The following is a 17986-nucleotide window of genomic DNA, read 5'->3' as shown; positions in this document are numbered from 1 at the left end:
CCAAAACAATTCCCTTACCTCAGGCTGTAAGGGAATGATGTTAGTGGTACAGGTTTTTATCAGGCCTCAAGTAGAGGCAGTAGTTGCCAGTCTTTCTTCTCTCTTCCACAGTCTGAGAAAAATATTTTCAGGATCTCTACATTCATTTTTACAATGAATAAATAAGGAAGGGAGCGGAATTGGAACCTTGGTTTCCTTGATCAAGGCACACCAACAGAGTCCAGGGGGGAGTTTGCAGCAATTTCTTCAGCAAAAACTTATTTAAATATGAATTTAAATGTGATCAGATTCATCATGGCACATAGTTTTTACAGCCATAGAACAGAAGTAAGTAGTCATAGCCAGTAGTATACAGAAGTACTTTGAATTATTTCAACCTCACAGTATCATTTAGGATTGAAACATGACCTATTCTGCATGCGTAAACAGAGTTCATGCTAGGCTGGCCTGCCCTTTATGGTGATGAGTAAATTATTGCAGTAAGGCAAACTAGGTATTTGGTTTGTGTCTTTAATAAGTTTTCAGGTTGCATCAAATTACTTTTGTAGGTAGTGGTATTGTCTTTCCCATGCTATTGAATGGAGCCGTGTGATGTTAGGAAACCTTTACTTACAGACCTTCTGTTTCTTGCCTTCATTTCTGTACTCCCTGTCTTTTGGATTGCTAGTTTTCTAGGTAGGGACAGTGCCTTACTTTGTTGTAACTGCCTAGTCTATTGTGAAAATTAATGGAAACAAGCAAGGTTCCTACTTCTTTATCACAGTGCATTACATCATTAATTGAATGTCAACTAAATGCTTCTCCAGGCATTTGACTAAAATGAGCATGAGCTATAGTGTACATATAAGAACCACAAATAGTAAATAAGCATGATTATGAAAAATGATATTACTTCTTACCATCACCAGTAACTAAGCTGCAAATACATCTCTCGTAAGTTCAAACCAAAGGTCTCATTCAACTATCTGTGCATGTTTCTGTTTAAAGTGTGTCAATTTAAGAAACAAATGAGATTACTTATGTCGTCCAGATTACTTTTATCTGAGGCAGAAGACATGGATTGCTGGACTGTTGCTAAGAGGTCTGCCGGAACGTGATAGAGAAATCTGAAGGGTCTCTGTCCACTGTTTAGAAATTTCTTTCTTTCTTGTAGGTTATTAACTGATTTTTGAAGCTACTCTTATTTTTTTTATCACTGTTAATTGTCTCAAAGAAAAGGAAGAAAATGGAATTTCTTACCACTGTTTACTAAAAACTGAGATAAGCTGCTATGCTTCTCTTAAATTAATGTAGCTCTTACCAGCCGAGGGAGGCCAACTGACAGCTCCTAACAAATGCTTGCAACTGCCAGGGGGTCTCCCACTGCCAACTTTCAGAAAAGGGACATCACCAAAGCATCAGAAATATTGGCCATTTTGATTAGCAAGACAGACAAAAAGACTCTGTTTAAGTGAAATGTGTGTGGATGCTTTTTGTAAATACATGTTGTTGGTTTTTTTTTAGTTTTGTGCCAACTGTGGAACTGTCTGTCACCACATAGAACCCAAATATTAAGCATGTACATGGAAAATAAGAATTATTAGAATAAGAACTACAGAAAAATAAAAACAGTGTATGTTTCGCCTGTATCATTTAGCCTAGTCCTTGATGGCCATTTAATCTTTACCTTTCCCTAAGGTTTTCATGGTGAGTTCTGCAATACATAGTTACTCAAAGGCATAACTAGTCAGATACAAGTTGCATTCACTGTAGCTTTTGATGGGAGCAGCCCATTGAAGTGAAAAGGAGATGGGTGGAATTTGGGGGAGAACACACACTCAAGAGACACATAAATATGCATGGGCAAAAGGTCCTGGCAGAGTTGGGGTTCTTGAAACAGCATCCCACCCACAGCCTCAGCCTACCATATGGTAGATGAGCCCTCTGTGCCCAGTCACTTACCTTTCGTAGGTGTAGGAGTCCTCATCTATATAAAGGCCATCAGGAAATGAGTGGGATCATTGTTGAAAGACATTAATTCAGGATCTAGATCTGTAGTGGTGGTGTGATCAACCAGAAGGTAGATGTACAGAAGAAACCATGGTGTCTTATGAGCTCTGTAGAGAATTTGCAGTATTTACGCTGTGGAGACTGCATGGCAGAAAGAGCTTTTAGGTTCTGTAAGTGCAGTGCTCTTTGCTACTTTTTGAAGAACTCAAAGCTGTGTGATCCCTGTAATAAAAAGTGAAGGAAATCAATGGATTTTTAAATTTCTCTGCTTAAGGAACTGTATGTTAGCATTTGTGGTTATATAGGCAGATTGTTTGTTCCAAGGGTATCGCTTAGTAAATTTCAGCACATAGCAGTCCCAGTTTTCAAATACCAACCTACAGTTCACTGGTGCCTGGACAGATCTGAACTTGACTTTCTAAATCATCTATTGAATATTTTTCTATGTCTTTTTTTTTTTTTTTTATGACAACATTAGACAGTAGGTACCTTGACATGATGTAATGTACTGCGAAATCATTTTCTTCTGGGTAACATTTAAATCTATAGCAGTCAAGCCTTAGTCTGTTACATGTTATTATGATACCTATGACATGATATCTATCAAATACAGGTTTTCTCCGTAAAATTACATGTTACTTGTGTTCTCTGACAAAGTAGGTTTTGGATACTGGGGATAATAATTTAGAATTTTTATATTCTCCAGCATGCAAAAAGAATTTACAGTGAGGGTAGATCTAAAATTAATCTGGGGATATTTATAAATGTAAACACAATACTACATCTTAATGCTAATTCCAGCTTTTTTCTTTGTTGCTTTTTTTTAACTTTCCTTTTTTTTTAACATAGCCATCAATTTATATTTTTTTTCCGCACATTTGTCTTAACTACTGGGCATTTAGCTTTTGCTATAATATATCTGTCATGTCATTTAGCTCTTTTTCTCTATTTTCTATTTTTCTAGCATCCAAATACTGTACAGTATCGACTTCTTCAGTAAGTCCTAATATTTGACATGTTTTCAGCCTTAAAATAGCTTAGTCCACTTCTTGAAATATTGCAAAGTATGTTTTTATCTTTACATCTAGCGCTTACGAAAATACCACGGCAGGAATTATCCCCATTACCCCAGAATAAAGTCTCAGCATTGTGTCTGCGTACACAAAAAAACCCTCCACAACTTTTGCTCATTTTTTCTCTTGTAGAACACTCTTCTACAATAAAAGAAATTATTGCTAAAAACGATCTCAATTGTTTGTTTCAAGAACATGAACTTTTTTGAGTTCTTATTTCCTCTGTTATGATCTCAATAGTTCTTTGTGTCTAAATGGGCTTCGTTTCTGTCACTGCCTAATCCTGAACCCCTGTTCCTATTTGGACAACACTTGTGCTTTATTGAAAAGAAGAATTTCTGAGAACAGGAAAGCTGAGACTAACAGGGTTTTTAGTAGAAACAAACAGTTAACTAGTATCTAAGTGAGAGAAATTGAGGAGGATTTGTATCTCTTAGGCAACTTAAGCAGACTTTGAAAGCTGCAGGTGGCACTTAGGATGCTTTAAGCTTCTTTTAGTCTCAGTTGTCTTTAAAGACAGAACAACTAATAGGTTGTTTCTTTAAAGTAGATTGTTGCCTTCCTGTACTGATGGGAGGCTGTCAGCAGCTCTGAAAGATATTTCAGTGCCTCTATTAATAAGACGTTACCTTTCAGATTTGATTGTCTGAGTGCACATAAATATACAGGGATTGACTAAGATCATTCACTGTCCCTGAGCACATTTGCATACCTTTTAGGTGGGTATTTGAGAGACCTGTGTTTTGGTTTAGGTATGTCACTTTTGGCATGTTCGCTTGAGCACTGGGTTGCAAATATTTCTTGCTTCTCCTCTGCAGTGGGACACTTCTGTGCTAGATATTAGCATGAGCAGCTCAGTAAGCAACAGTAAAGCCTTCACACCCTGCAGGTCCTTTAAATTGGATATTGTATAAAGAGTCATATGCAAGGTGGGCTCTGATACTCCCTGCCATGCCCTCTGCCACCCCTTTGAACTGTTTTCTCTGGCTTAAAAGAGTCTGCCAGTCAGAGCATTCAGGGACTTACCCTGATTTGTACCTCTGAAGTAACTAGAAGGCAAGTAGCAGATGCAGTTTGTTTTGAAAAAAACACAGGGGGTATGCCTATCCATTTTTTCATGCTGGAGAGGATGAGGCAACTACCTTCACTTCTTTCAGAAAGCTAACTTTAAAAATTCAAAAGAAATGCAAAAAAGACATCTGCTCTTTGCTATTGTCAGACTAATGTTGACTAGATTAACAGCTACCATAGCAGACTGTTATAAGGCCTTTTCCTTAAATGGTTACTTCTCAAAACCACAGGAATAGATTTTAAATTTTGTTAAAGCTTTATGTTGAACTTCAGTTGATGTGGGGCAGGGGTGTGTGTTCGTGGAGGTCATCTCTCATCCTTTAATTGCAAGAAGGGCAATGTGTGGTAGATTTATTGCACCTCCATATTTTGAAAGGTGGTAGAGAAAGCAGGGTTTAGAAATCTTGCATATATTCAGAGAAAGTGCTATAAACTTTTGAGTATTTAATTCAAATGCCATAAAATCACTCTCTCTCACATTTATAAAATGAATCGTTTTCTATCTGGACAGGGGTAGCAGCTAGGGAGAAAGAGTGGGACTCGGGAAAATGTAACTTCTCAGCTCTTCCTCAAGCCTCCTTGAATAACTGACTTCACGTCTTCAAAGCTACCTCATTTTTTCTGCATCTAAGTTGTCTTGATTATACATATATGAGAAAAAAATATTTTTTATACCTTTCTTTAAATCTCTTTGCTCCTACAAAAGCCTTGATCAGATAAGCAGCTCTTAAGCAGAGAGCGCTGCTTTTGATGTTGACCACTACTTTCTAGCTGTTTCCCATCTGTTGTTTGTAAACACTTCATGTCTTGTGCTGCTGATGTTGTTAGCTCCTTGGAAAAGAAGCTCTATTTTCTTATGTTTGCATGCTGCATCAAAACAACAGGAAATCTGTCTACGACTGTGAATACTACACAATGCCAGGATATAATTTTTTTCTTGCTAGGGACTCAATTAGTGAAACTCATCAGAGGTAAACAAACCTCTGTGTTGCAACCTACAGTGTTGCAAACTGTAAGGCAATGTAGTTCGTATGTACACAGAATATGTGTTCAGGTAGCCTTGTCTAAGGAGACAAGTGAGAAAGAGACCAAAGGAGGGAGCTGGGCTGAGTGTGTGAGAGAGGAGACAGGAGGTAGTAGAAGAACTAGGCAGAATGCGCACAGATTAAAAACCACAGTATGTATTTTTGGCTCATACCTTTGCAGAACTAGTTGAAGTCTTCTGGAACTGCTCTGTCCCTAGAATTCCTTTCTTTTCCTAGCAAACAAAGGTTTAGGAAGAAAGATTAATATCTGGATCCTAATAACTGTCACAGAGTAAGAATGACTCTCTCGAAAATTTTCAGTCTGAGGAACAGAAGAGTTTCCTATTCTGCCATGGCTCCAAATGCATTTCATTAAGTATTCCTCTGTTGAAGAAAATAGCCAATGGATTTGCTTCACTTCAGGGAAATTACTGTTCTCAACCTTCTGCTTTTTCAATTATTACATCCTGTTGTGCTTTCTATGCGTATAAAGTGGGATGGAAAGCTGTCTGGTACTTGCTCATCCATGTGAAAATTGCTGTATTCCTCCACTGAATCATAGTACTGTACTTCTTTGCAATGTCATTTAAGAGTATTGGGCTAAACTTTGATCCTTTCTCAGGCCTTATTATACAAACTCCTGTTGTCTTTATGAGACTTTTAGTAGACAAAACATGACAGGGAATATCCATATCTGACATTGCATCATGCTAATCTAGAGGCAACTAGCTGTAGAACTTTTGGTCTACAAGAAAAATAAATTTGTTTTTCTTTTCATTAACCTTTCTTTTTGCTTATTGTTTCTGGTGTGCACTACATTAAAGGTTCTCTGTACTTAATTAAGGTTTAAAACAGACACTTGTGATGTTTTACTTGCTAAACATTTTTTATCAGAAGAAATGTAGTCACTTAAATATATTTTTTATCTTGTGGGCACAAAACAGTGGTGAGATAGAATCAAGATTTGTTTTAGACAAAACAATGTTTACAGAAATTATCTCCTACATCTTGAAGTATATAAAATTTCTAATTTTTTTTTTTTCTATTCACAGAAGCCCAAGATGATGCATCTTTCCATTAACAACTGTAAAAATTATGTTGTTAGTAGTCTGCATCACAAATGAAAAGACTATGGATGATTCTGGTCTTTTCCTTCAGGCCTTGGTGAATCATGAAAATGATGGAAAGTTGATTTTTCTAAAGGAGCAGCAGCTGTAAGTAAAAAAGAGGAGAATAATCAAGAAAAAAAATGAAAAAAAGGAAAGCTGATGACAAGAGCTACTACTGGTTGTGACCAGTCTGCATTTTAATGGACCTTTTGACCTAATTTACAGTGTTTCTTGTTAATTAAGTTTTTTAGAAAGATCAAACCTTTTTTTCTGCTAAAAATAATGTACTTCCACTAAGAAATCTTTTATCATCTACAGTAGCAATACAGCAACATAAAATTCTGGGTTTTTTTTTATGAAGAAATTAAAAAATTATGAGCAATAAGCCTGGAGTATTTCAAACCCCTTTGCCCTGTTCTCACTTTTCATTGACAGTTAAAGAATGATATAAAACTAGAGATTAAAACTAGAGATTAGTCGATTCAGATTGGACGTTAGGAAGAAGTTCTTCATCATGAGGGTGGTGAGACGCTGGAACAGGTTGCCCAGAGAGGTGGTGGAAGCCCTGTCCCTGGAAGTTTTTAAGGCCAAGCTGGACGGGGCTCTGAGCAACCTAATCTAGTGGGAGGTGTCCCTGCCCATGGCAGGGGGGTTGGAACTAAAGGATCTTTAAGGTTCCTTCCAACCCTAACAATTCTATGATTCTATAAAGAATTCCTTTTTGTCTGTCTGTCTGTCATGACCAGTGCAAATAATCAGATAGGCTTATGAAGGCAAACAGTTATCTAGCAGCAGGCTCATCCATTTCCAGTTTGGAGATGGACATAGTTTCAAACAGAAAGAAAATGACATTCTGAAAATCCCCATGAACTGGTTAATTCTGAGAGAAGTATGAGAAGAATGCTCCATGTAAAATAAGGATGCCCCATTTAGATAATAGTCTTGATTTAAATATCAGAAATGCTATGCACATTCAAATTGAATTATGCAGCTTATTACTTCTGAAAATGGTTGCACTTCTTGATCGATCAGGTCAAGATTTACATAAGGCCTTACATAAAGCACACCTCCAATGGGAATGACACTGCAGGAATATTTACATTTTCAAATAATTCTTCATATTTGAATGACAGCTGAATGTACCATCCCTTAAAAAAAGAAAGAAACAAAACAGGGAATGCTTTTTCATTAAATTAATGAAGCTGCTCAGAAATATTGAAGGAACGTCGAGCAAACTATAATGATCATAGAACTTGCAATAATATGGGGGGGGAAGACCTTCCACGATCCTATTTTGGAAATTTCTCTGACAGGGTACTAGGATCCATTCCATTTCATGATTTCTTCATGCAAATTACATAAAATACTATGTAAAAAGTAGTATTTTCCATTACAGAATTTTGGCAAATTAAATCAAAACAGGTTGCTATGACAGTTCCTACAAATATTTCTATTTTAGCTTTGTTTTGTATTATAAATATGTCAAGATGAAGTCATTTCTGTCAAAACACACATTTTTCCTCTTGGGAAAAATTTCCAGGCATTTTTTCAATGCCCTAATTTTCAGTATTCGTCAAAGTCAAGATGAAGGCTAATTTCAAATGCTCTAACTTATATCTGCATAGTCATAAACCCACGTGAACATAGCTTTAGTCTTATAAATGAGTAATGTCATTAGATACAGTATTGTTAGTTTAATTGCCTTTGTTTACTGTTCTGTATAAGTGACTGAAAAATAAATGACACACATTGGCTAAACCGTTTCTAGTTGTTTCTGAAATGGAAGTCAATGGTATATATATGAGCCATTGCCAGAAAATGATAACAGTTCTGGTTTTTGTTCTAGTAGCACAATGCCAAGTGAAATCTAAGTGGATACAGGGAATTGCATCCAGTCCTTTGTAAATAAGAAACATAAGAAGCTCATTTAATATTGGTGCCAGTGGACACTGTAAGTGTTAGCTGATAATGCAAGTGAGGTTACATTAAAAAAAAAAAAAAAAAAAAAAAAGTCTTTCGGTGCCAGTGCATTTGCAACAGTATAAAATTGACTCAAAGTTTTTATGAGGGGTAGTATTTACCATGTTGGGAGTTAAGTCCTCACATTCAGATGTATTGAAAGGACTGGGTGTTTTCAGGTTTTAGATTTTTTAACATCAGAATATAAGAACTATAGGTTGGAAAAGGAACTGCCAAACACGGAGTTCGCTGGTATGGGGCAGTAAAGTTGATAAATTTCTGTTAGAGATATTTCTTTTATTAAAATTCATAGATATGCCTCCTTGAAATTAACCCAGATGTGTCCTATACATTTGGGTTAATCATGGGGTTTAAAGCAAATGTTTTTTTTGGATTATCGGTTGATTGTATCTCCTAAGAGTGGCTGACATCTATGTTGGTTTATGCCACGGTTTCTCAAAATGTTATCCAAGAACTACTACATGGCAGCAATATATGCTTGAGTTCTGTCAAGAAATAAGAAATCATTTCATTAATGGCAGCTTATTTCTGGTGCTCTGAGGTTGCTAAGAAAGAAGGAAAAGGGAATGTCCTGAAGCAAGGAAAAAGATAACCAGACAGTGTATTGAAAAAGAAGGGTGCAACAGGCAGAGGGTATAGTATTCTAAAAAGCAGGTAGAAAAGAGCTGATTTAAGACTGATGAGCAGAGGAACTGTAGAAGCCAGTGTTAAACTGCATTTTTTAGGCACATGTTGAAAGGCATTGTGCTTGAAGGGTTAGAACACAGACTTTTTCTTTTGTTCTTTTCTCCCTCAAACTGTGGAGTTGTTTCAGAGATGATAAGCAGTTGGGAATGGAAGAGAAAGGTGGTCTATATAACTGTGTATGAGATGTTATGTAGTCCTATGAAAAATTATTCTTATCTTGAAATGTTAGAGAAACTCCTGATTTTTTTTTTTTTTTTTTATATTCCAACTCTAGCTACCTTCACTCTTTGCTCCCCTGGACACATGCTGACATTAATAAGACATTTGCAGCTGACTGACTTAATGCAAAGAGCAAGATACATTTGTTTTATGCTTTTATTTTAATGTTTCAATGTTTTAGTCCTGTTAGCAGTTTATAAATGCGTATGGTTTGGGAGAGCTTGCAGTAATAGGAAGTAAAAAGGAAAGTGCTTCTGGGAAATTGGTTATTTGTATAAGGCTGATGAGAAAACAAGTGCTTTATGTGAGGGCTCTGACACTGTTAAAGGACATTTGGCTCGAGGACAGCATACTTGTTGGCACACACATTTAGGTATGTCTTTTATTACATTATTTTGTACTGTGCACGGAAAACCAGCATGTGTCACATGCTTTTTATTATGTATCTTTGCTATATATTTCAGCACATATTTGGAATATACAGACTTGTGCTATCAGTCAGAGCCATCATGCTCTAGTTGATAGGGAGGGAGAATGATTCTGCCCACTCTGGTGGGATCCCATCCAGAGTACTGCATCCAGCCCTGGGATCCCCAGCACAGCAAAGACCTAGACCTGTTGGAGCAGGTCCAGAGGAGGGCCACAGAAATGATCAGAGGGGTGGAGTGAGAACAGGCTGAGAGAGTTGGGGTGGTTCATCCTGAAGGAGAGAAGGCTCCGGGGACACCTTATAGTGGCCTTTCAGTACTTAAAGGGGGCTTATTAGAAAGATGGGGATGGAATTTTTAGCAGGGCCTGTTGCAATAGGACAAGGGGTAATAGTTTTAAACTAAAAGAGGCTGCTACATTCAGGCTAGATATAAGGAAGGATTTTTTTACCATGAAGGTGATGAAACACTGGCACAGGTTGCCCAGAGAGGTGGTAGATGCCCCATCCCTGGAAACATTCAAGGTCAGGTTGGATGGGGCTCTGAACAACCTTGATCTAGTTGAGGATGTCCCTGCTCATGGCAGGGGGAATTGGACTAGATGACCTTTAAAGGTCCCTTCCAACCCAAACCATTCTGTTTCTATGCATTCGCTCAGGTTCTAGACATGGAGAAACTATGTAAAACAGAGTCAGTGTGTATTTGAAGACTCAACAGGTGTAAATTTATGCAGTTGTAAAAAGGACGCGAGAACAAAGAATATCTGTAATTGCTACACTAGCTATGAACATGTTTGAGGGAGCACAATCATAGAAGTACACCCAGCATAAGAGCAAATGACAAAATAAAGATGTTCAGGACAATGTGGAAAGGAAAAAAACCCAAAAACAAAGCAAGCTGAAAGCTTACCATTCAGTATCTGATTTTCCAAAAGTAGAGGGCCAATACAGGCCATCCCATGAAGAATGCTCAAGCTGTAAGTTACTGATACTTTCTCAACTTACCTAACAGTAAAAGGCTGTCGGAGCAGTTCAAATCTGTGATTTATTTGACTCTCTAAATTTTTTAAAAATCATACTAATGATTTAAAAAAAAGACATGCAAACAATCATAAAAGATGAGCATTATTTAAAAAATAAATGTGGGTGTCATCCCTTGACCCATTTAGAATATTAAGAAGTATGCTGCATTAAAGCATTGAATATATATTTTAATTATTTATTGAGTGGTCCAAAATATCATAAGTGCCTTTTGGGTAGTGTGCAATAACAACCCTTTCCCAAAAGTGGGTCGAGGCTTATGTAGCCTGCATTTACAACATGGCTCTCCTCTTTGAAAAATAATCCCAGCCATACAAGGAGGAGCTAACACAACAAAGGGTCCAAATCCTGTATGTCTTGAGTATCTCCTTTGACCTTGATATGCTTAAACTTGGAGTAATGCCGTGGGATTCTACTCTAGTATTTATTAATGACAAATTATCTTGAATACTTTCAGTCTTCAGTGCTGCAAAAGCATGATGATGTACACTGGCACTTTGGTCTGCCTCCAGATGAAACTCCCTCTTTCACATTAAAAGAACAACAGGGAGCCTCTGATGATAGGAGGGAGGCTACCAGGTTACTGCCCACAGTGCAAGATTGTGTAAGAACAAAGGAGTAGCACGATCTGAATTTGACATAATGAAGCACCTAATGCTAATAACAGTGGTGAAAAGGGAAGGAGTGAGCAAGGGTTGTTATCACAAGATCTTCCATTTGTTCAGTTAAGACCTTAATTGCTATACCTTTTATTAGTTGCACGTAATTATAAAGATGTAAATTACAAGGTAGTTTGATGAGTTAAACTGTGTGGACATGAGATCTGAGCTGAAACTGTAAAAGTAAGATATTGAGCAAATAAGCTTTATTGCTATTGTACTATGCATCTCACCTCTCCCTCCCAGAGTTTTTGGTAATATTATTTCCAAACAGTATGTTTCAGGAAGAATGTTTTCTTAGTAAGCAAAGATTTAGGTATTCCAATACATTCTAATATGCTGAGGACTTTTATTTTATAACAAACTTTCTTTTTCTTTATAAGGTGACAGTGGATATCTCCTGAAAAATTGCCTAATCTCTCTCTCTTTTATCTCCAGATTCTCTCTGAAAACTGTATCATTATAAATTATAATGAAACTCAAAAAGTGACCAGAATAGTAATTGAAAGAAGATCTGGCATCTTCAAGATGAGACTTAGATGCTTAGATAAATGTGGTAGAACAGAACTAAACTGCCCTTCAAGAAAGTTCAGAGTAGTCCTGCTAAGTGGATGTTATGCAATACAGATGTTAAATATGGTTCATCTGTAAAGACAAAAAGGAAGCGATTTAATTAGTCAATCCAAACTACTGAAGTAAATGACCATAATGATGTTCACTTGGAAAATTATGTCATGATAGGACAGAGCTAGCACCTTATTTTTAATTTCCTGTCCGGAATCAAAGTGTAAGCTGAAGTAAAACTGAACACCTTTATTCTGAAGCAGGGCAATAGTAATAGAGTGCTTAGGCAGCACAGGAGAGGAGGTGCTGTTTCTGGCTCTTATGCAGACCTCCTGCGTGTTGGCTCATACGCACCTTCTGAGACTCTTCTGTCTTTAAATGTCATCCTAGAGCCATTTTAGTGTCAGTAAAATGGAAAAAAGAAATACGGTCTTTCCAGCACTAAAGAAAAGTGGATTACAGACCAGTAGACAACAGATTCATGCAATAAATGGATTCCAAGTTCTTTACTTCTCATGCCAAACAGCAGGACTGGCGACTGCTCCCCTTCCCCTCACCTCCTGCAGTCTACTCAGTGAACAAGAAAGCTCCAGCAAATACTACAAAGTTAGGTTCCTGCTTTTTTTTTTTTTTTTGTCTGCAAAAGTCACAAAATTATGTGTTTCTGTATGCATATATGCCCAGGTTCAGCCACAGCAGGACAGGCAATTCCAACAGTTACAACAGCACTTCCAATTTTGTGCCCACTCCTTGAAAAAGTGAGTTTGAAATCTCTCAGACTGGCCTCCAACCCACGTCTTCCTCACAGGCTTTTAAATAAGAGGTTGTCTTGGCTTTGCCCCTTCACTGTTCTTACCAAGGAAAATGGCTGATTGGTGTCTGCTTCTTGTCCTATCCACCCTGTGCTGGAACATATCCATCGGCTCAGGTTCTTCAGCTAATCCAAAGGTACATTTCTGAATTGCATGTAACCTTGGGCTGCAAGTAGCCGTTGATGCAATCAAGATGATCATGCTTTGTGCGGTGTAGAAGAAATTCAGGTGATTTAGTAAGTTCTCTGGGGGAGGATGTGTGTACTTATAGCTTCTTAGGAACCAAAGTAGTTAGGCTATAGGAATATCCCCCTTTAGGAACTGGGTCTTACAATCAAGTAAACACCTAAGGCACCCAAATTCTTTATCACCTCTTCTATTGCCAAATTCTTCATGGTACTATAGGAGCAAACACCCTTTCCCAGACAAAAACCTGTACTAATATGAATGGGGGACACAATTTTTGCACTGAAAATTTAAATAGGGGGAAGAAAAAGTTTTCATCTGTAGACTCTTCTGTATTTATAAAACTCAACAAAAATATTTAATAGTTGAATAACCTTAATATTGACAAGTCATTGCAGCTTTTCTAGGAAAAATCATGTTAAAAGGACACCAATATTCAGTTGTTGATGCATACACCACAATCAGCTGTTCCATGAATAGTGGTAAAAGTTTAATTTTTTTCTGTGAATTTCTGTCCTATATTTTCTATACATGCTCCTCAGAATCTTGAAGTATCCCCAGCTTTTATTGTGTCCAGGTTTTTCACTCCCTCATTGCAAGAAATGGCACGTGCCCTGTAAAGCTTTGCATATGTCAGTTATCCTGCTAATACACATATGCTGTCAGACCAGCTGGCTGTTGGCAAACAGCAGAGGTAAATGTCAAGTTCTTGCCTGTCTCCCTACTATGAGGGCAGCACAAACCTATTTTTCTGTAAACAGCACAGTATAATTTTAGTCCACTGATTCAGTTTTGTTTAGATAATTTACAATATTGCAGAAAGTAAACAGCAATAAAGGGGTCAGTCACATAAACAGAAAGAAGGAAGCACACTGCACTTGATTTCTTGTGAGAAATTTAAATTTTGTGGGTTTAATTAAGTTTTCCCAACTTAATCCAGGTGATGTTACACAAGAGCTGATGAACAATCTTTGGAGCTTGTTTGTTTTCCCTCTGTCTTTAAAAATGTATTTAATACTGATGAGAAACAAAGGGCTAAATTATCAGACGGGAGAAAGATGTGTTACTTCATTCAACTAAAAAGAGATCAATTTTTACCAGATTTATATCTGGCACTTGTGAGTTCTGGTCACCTCCAGGTTTGAAAGGAAAAGAAATCCTCCTACATGATTTTGTCAGAACTGTCTTGTTAGGGATCAATTTGATCTCCTCCTCCACCATTCACATTTTGGAGTTTTTTGCCAAACCAGGGCCATGACCAAAGTCAAAGGATTATGGAATAGTGGGGGAATTGCACTCTGACTTTTTTGTGGGGGGATCATACACAGCTATAGGAAGAGCAAAGACATGTTACTGCAGGATCAATTGTGGTTCATAAACCTGTGATAGAAAATATATTGAAAATATTTGTGAGGAATGTTCTTGTTCCCATGGGCTGGATGGGTTGTACAAGACATTCAGAATAAATGTGGCTGTTGAGCAGCTAGTAACAGTACATGAAAAGAGCATTAGCAGGGGAACAAAAGCGATAGTGTTTCATCTTTACTGCTGATTAAAGTCTTTAAGTACTGTATCTACAAAATTATGCACATTTTAAACAAAAACCAGCACGATGTCACAAGCAAGAAAAACAAGTCACAGGGTGCAAGGCAAAGCTTTCCTCCAAGGCATTGATGTTTAATCAGTCTGCTGTTACTGTCCCTCTCTCACAGTGACTGCAGTGTCATCTGAGTTGTGGACTTACTGCATTGTGCCAACGCTTGCCATAATACAGCTGTTTAACACTTTCCTGTGCTCAGCTGAGCCACGATAAATACTAAGTCTGGAGTAGATAGAAGGTTTTTTAATGGATTACTACCTTCCAACGAAAGGGAGTTTCATCCTGAAATAACTCACCATACCCAACATCCCCTCCAAATATGAAAAAAACAAAACCAGAAGACCAGACATAAAAAAATTGAAACCAGAATGTTTCCATAATCAATGGCATACTGTTAAAGAAAGTCACTCTGCAGAAAGGATTTAGTGTAACAAAAATCAGTCATAGTTTTAAACGGGGTAGTACATAACTGATAAGGAGACCTGGAGAAATTCTGGAGAGAGGTTTACTCAGTATTAAACCATGATGAAACATCTGTATATTCCATCCATCACTGATTATGTGAAAGAACATTTGATTCGGCAAATTATACAGAGGCTTAACCCTCCAGCTTTTACAGAGAAAAAAAAAAAAAGAACAGGTTATACAACCTTGAAAATATCCAATTTTTCTTTTTGTGTCCGCAGAAACAAAATGATGTGCAGTTTTTTGTACACTACGCTGTTTGTGAACAGCTAGGGATTAAAAATATCAGTTGTTTTCTCCTAGAATGAACAGTTTTCAAATATGCCAAGAAAATGTGTTTAATTTTTAAAAAAGTATTTAATTAAAAATAAAACCGCAGATTCAGATCCCTACATATAAAGGGCTTCAGATCTACATAGCCAAACTTGAACCTGTTCTTACAGTTGTAGTCCCAGCTCCTATCCCAAACTATTTTGCCTTCCTAATGTTCATGCAGAACCATCCATAACACTGACCCTCAGTGAAGCCTTTTCCATCCTTATCTGTTTCATATTGCTCTCTTCATGTTTATTAACTCTTTTCTAATTAAGTCCTTTTTGAAAAGCATCTTTCTTTCCTAGATTTCCACCAAAGCAATTAGATTATGGCACCTGGTGACAGAACTCCCTCTAGAACAGGCAACTACAAAGTACCACCTAATTTTGTAAGTTTTCAGTCTCATTCGCAAAATAGCAATGATCCTGAATTGTAAGATATCCCACAGCCAGACCTTTGGACCATTGCCAAAAGTTAGTCCTAGTCCAAGTATTGCTTTCCTTGGTCCAGTCTGTAATGTAGTGTTCAGATCCAAGAGGAAAGTACTGAGTCTTACAAGTTACAGCATGACATTTCTTTGTGCGTGTGGCCTTGCCCTAATAAAGAAGTAAGCCAGTGCAGGTAAATTTGATTATCTTTCATTCTAGGATGGCTTAAGTCAAATTAACTTGCATTTGCTGTGGATGCACAGAGGGACAGTAAACCACAATTCCGTCACACATGGTTACACGTTAAGAAGTTGGTAACTTCACCATGAAGCTTTACTAGATGGCTAAGGAATGGAAAGCTAATCAGCACAACATCTACTAAATGTGTCTGTATAACATGCTTCCCTAAAGAGTATCTTCATGATTGAAAGTCTGATTAGTCTTTGCTCAATATCTGACATGAAGCTGGGTTGCTTGAAATTGCTTTTTGATCTGAATAAAGGCTGTGATACAATACCAATGTTGCAGCAAAGGCATTTTGGGGGAATGTCAGAAAAGCATCACCTCAAAGGAATTGCCAAGTATTTTTTCCACTTCTACGGTGTACAAAGTTCAAGTTAAAAGTTACTTTGAGAACTTGAACCAGGTTGTAACATTTCCAAAATGCACAGCTAAGCAAGAAGTGTCATTCACTCAAGCCATCATCTAAATGTTTCTAATTACATCCCTGAGTAATTACACTACCGTATACCTTTTAAGTAGTGGTTTTAAAATTACAACACTTGGCTCAAAATTGATTCCTCATTTTTAGGCAATTTCTCCTATCAGCTTGAACCAACAGTGCTTAATCAGATCATAAGTTTTCACGTAGAATTGCTGATTATAGTCCCAAACCTGCAAAGTGCTGCAGGATCAGAGGAGGAACAGGTCGGGGGGGAGGAGGGGGAGGAGAAGAAAAAGAACAGAATCACTTCATTCTATTATAATTCAGCTAGGAATAATTACTACGGTTATTTTATATGATATCCTAAGGATATACTCAAACTCTATGTCCTTTGTGTGATATCAGGAAAGGACACTGCAGATGATCCTAATTGAAAATAGGCCAGAAATTTGAGATCATTACTCCCCACCAGCATTTCTCCACTAAATGGGACATTCCCATACAGCTAGGAAGTCCTGAGTCTGCAGAACATGTCATATACTTCAGTTGGGAGCACAGGAGACAAATCCAATGCTATGCCATCATCTTTTGTTTCTTAAGTAATCCGTTTGGCTATGATGGCATGAAGAAGCTATCCATCATTCCATAAGCCTACAACAACCTTGCAGCGTCCAGTTCCCACGTACAGCTCAGGAGCAGGTGCAGAACACCAACAACTTGCGGTAGACATGACCCGTGAGAGCAAGGGAATACTGTCTTGCCAAATGCCAATAAAAAAAAATAATATATGTACTCTACCCACTTTTTATCTGACTGCACTAGATACCTAGATAGATACTGTGTTGCTCTTTGGTTGGATGTTTGTTTTCTGTTCAATAGGTTTCCCAACAGCAGCCATGTGCAGTCAACTCAATACTCCTCACTCCTCAAGTAATTGCACACTTGTGCCTGAGGGCGTTGGGCTTTGAAAGCCATTTAAAGTGTACCAAAGGGTGAATTTTCCTGTCCAAAGCTTCTCCAGCATTTTTCAGACCTTGAAGCTGATACCTTAACTAAATTTTCTGATGTTGTCTTGCTAAAGCTTTAAACTAATGGGAATAGATAAGTCCTTTAAGGAATACATAATCTCTTGCCAACATTATTGGCAAAATTTATGCTCTTGTTAATAGTTTCGTACTTATACATTAAATGACCCTTAAGTGCTTCCACTTGGCTACATAAATATGATTATTTTATTCATGTGAATATTTATGTTCAGTATATTTGCTGTGAAGTACCTGATCTAAGTTTAAATCTGGAAAGGACAGGAAAGGTAGGCAATTTCCATCCCTTACTGGCATTTGGTTTGGACTATAAATAAAAAGGTTATACTAAGGTCCGGACTTTTTTGTGGCAGGTGTTGCACAAACACTGAATGGGGATATCATTGGCCAGCAAACTTTACAGATTACGACATGAACACATGAAACAAGGCCTGAAGGTTGAATTTGCACATAAATGAACATAGCAAAGAAGTATTACAATGTTTTCTGTTCCATTTATGTTTCTTAGTATGGGAAAATTTTCCTATCAAATCTATTTGATGAAAACAAAAAGAAGCTGAATCATGCCCATCAAAATATGTGCATATTATTTAAAAAAAGGAAAAAGCTAGAAAAAATAATTTTAAAAT

General features: G+C 37.3%; 1 long non-coding RNA gene across 2 annotated transcripts in view; it reads left to right on the top strand.

Moving 5' to 3' along the window:
• The window catches only part of LOC141743339 (uncharacterized), a 75480-nt gene that overhangs the window by 1289 nt on the left and 56205 nt on the right, over positions 1 to 17986 (top strand). For both annotated transcript variants that reach the window (XR_012587016.1, XR_012587015.1), the window contains exon 2: positions 6211 to 6372. This is a non-coding gene — a long non-coding RNA (uncharacterized LOC141743339). The remainder of the gene's footprint in view (positions 1 to 6210; positions 6373 to 17986) is intronic.

This window comes from Larus michahellis, chromosome 5 (assembly GCF_964199755.1).
Source record: "Larus michahellis chromosome 5, bLarMic1.1, whole genome shotgun sequence".
Classification (NCBI taxonomy): domain Eukaryota; kingdom Metazoa; phylum Chordata; class Aves; order Charadriiformes; family Laridae; genus Larus; species Larus michahellis.
This window is presented reverse-complemented; position numbering and strand designations above follow the sequence as displayed.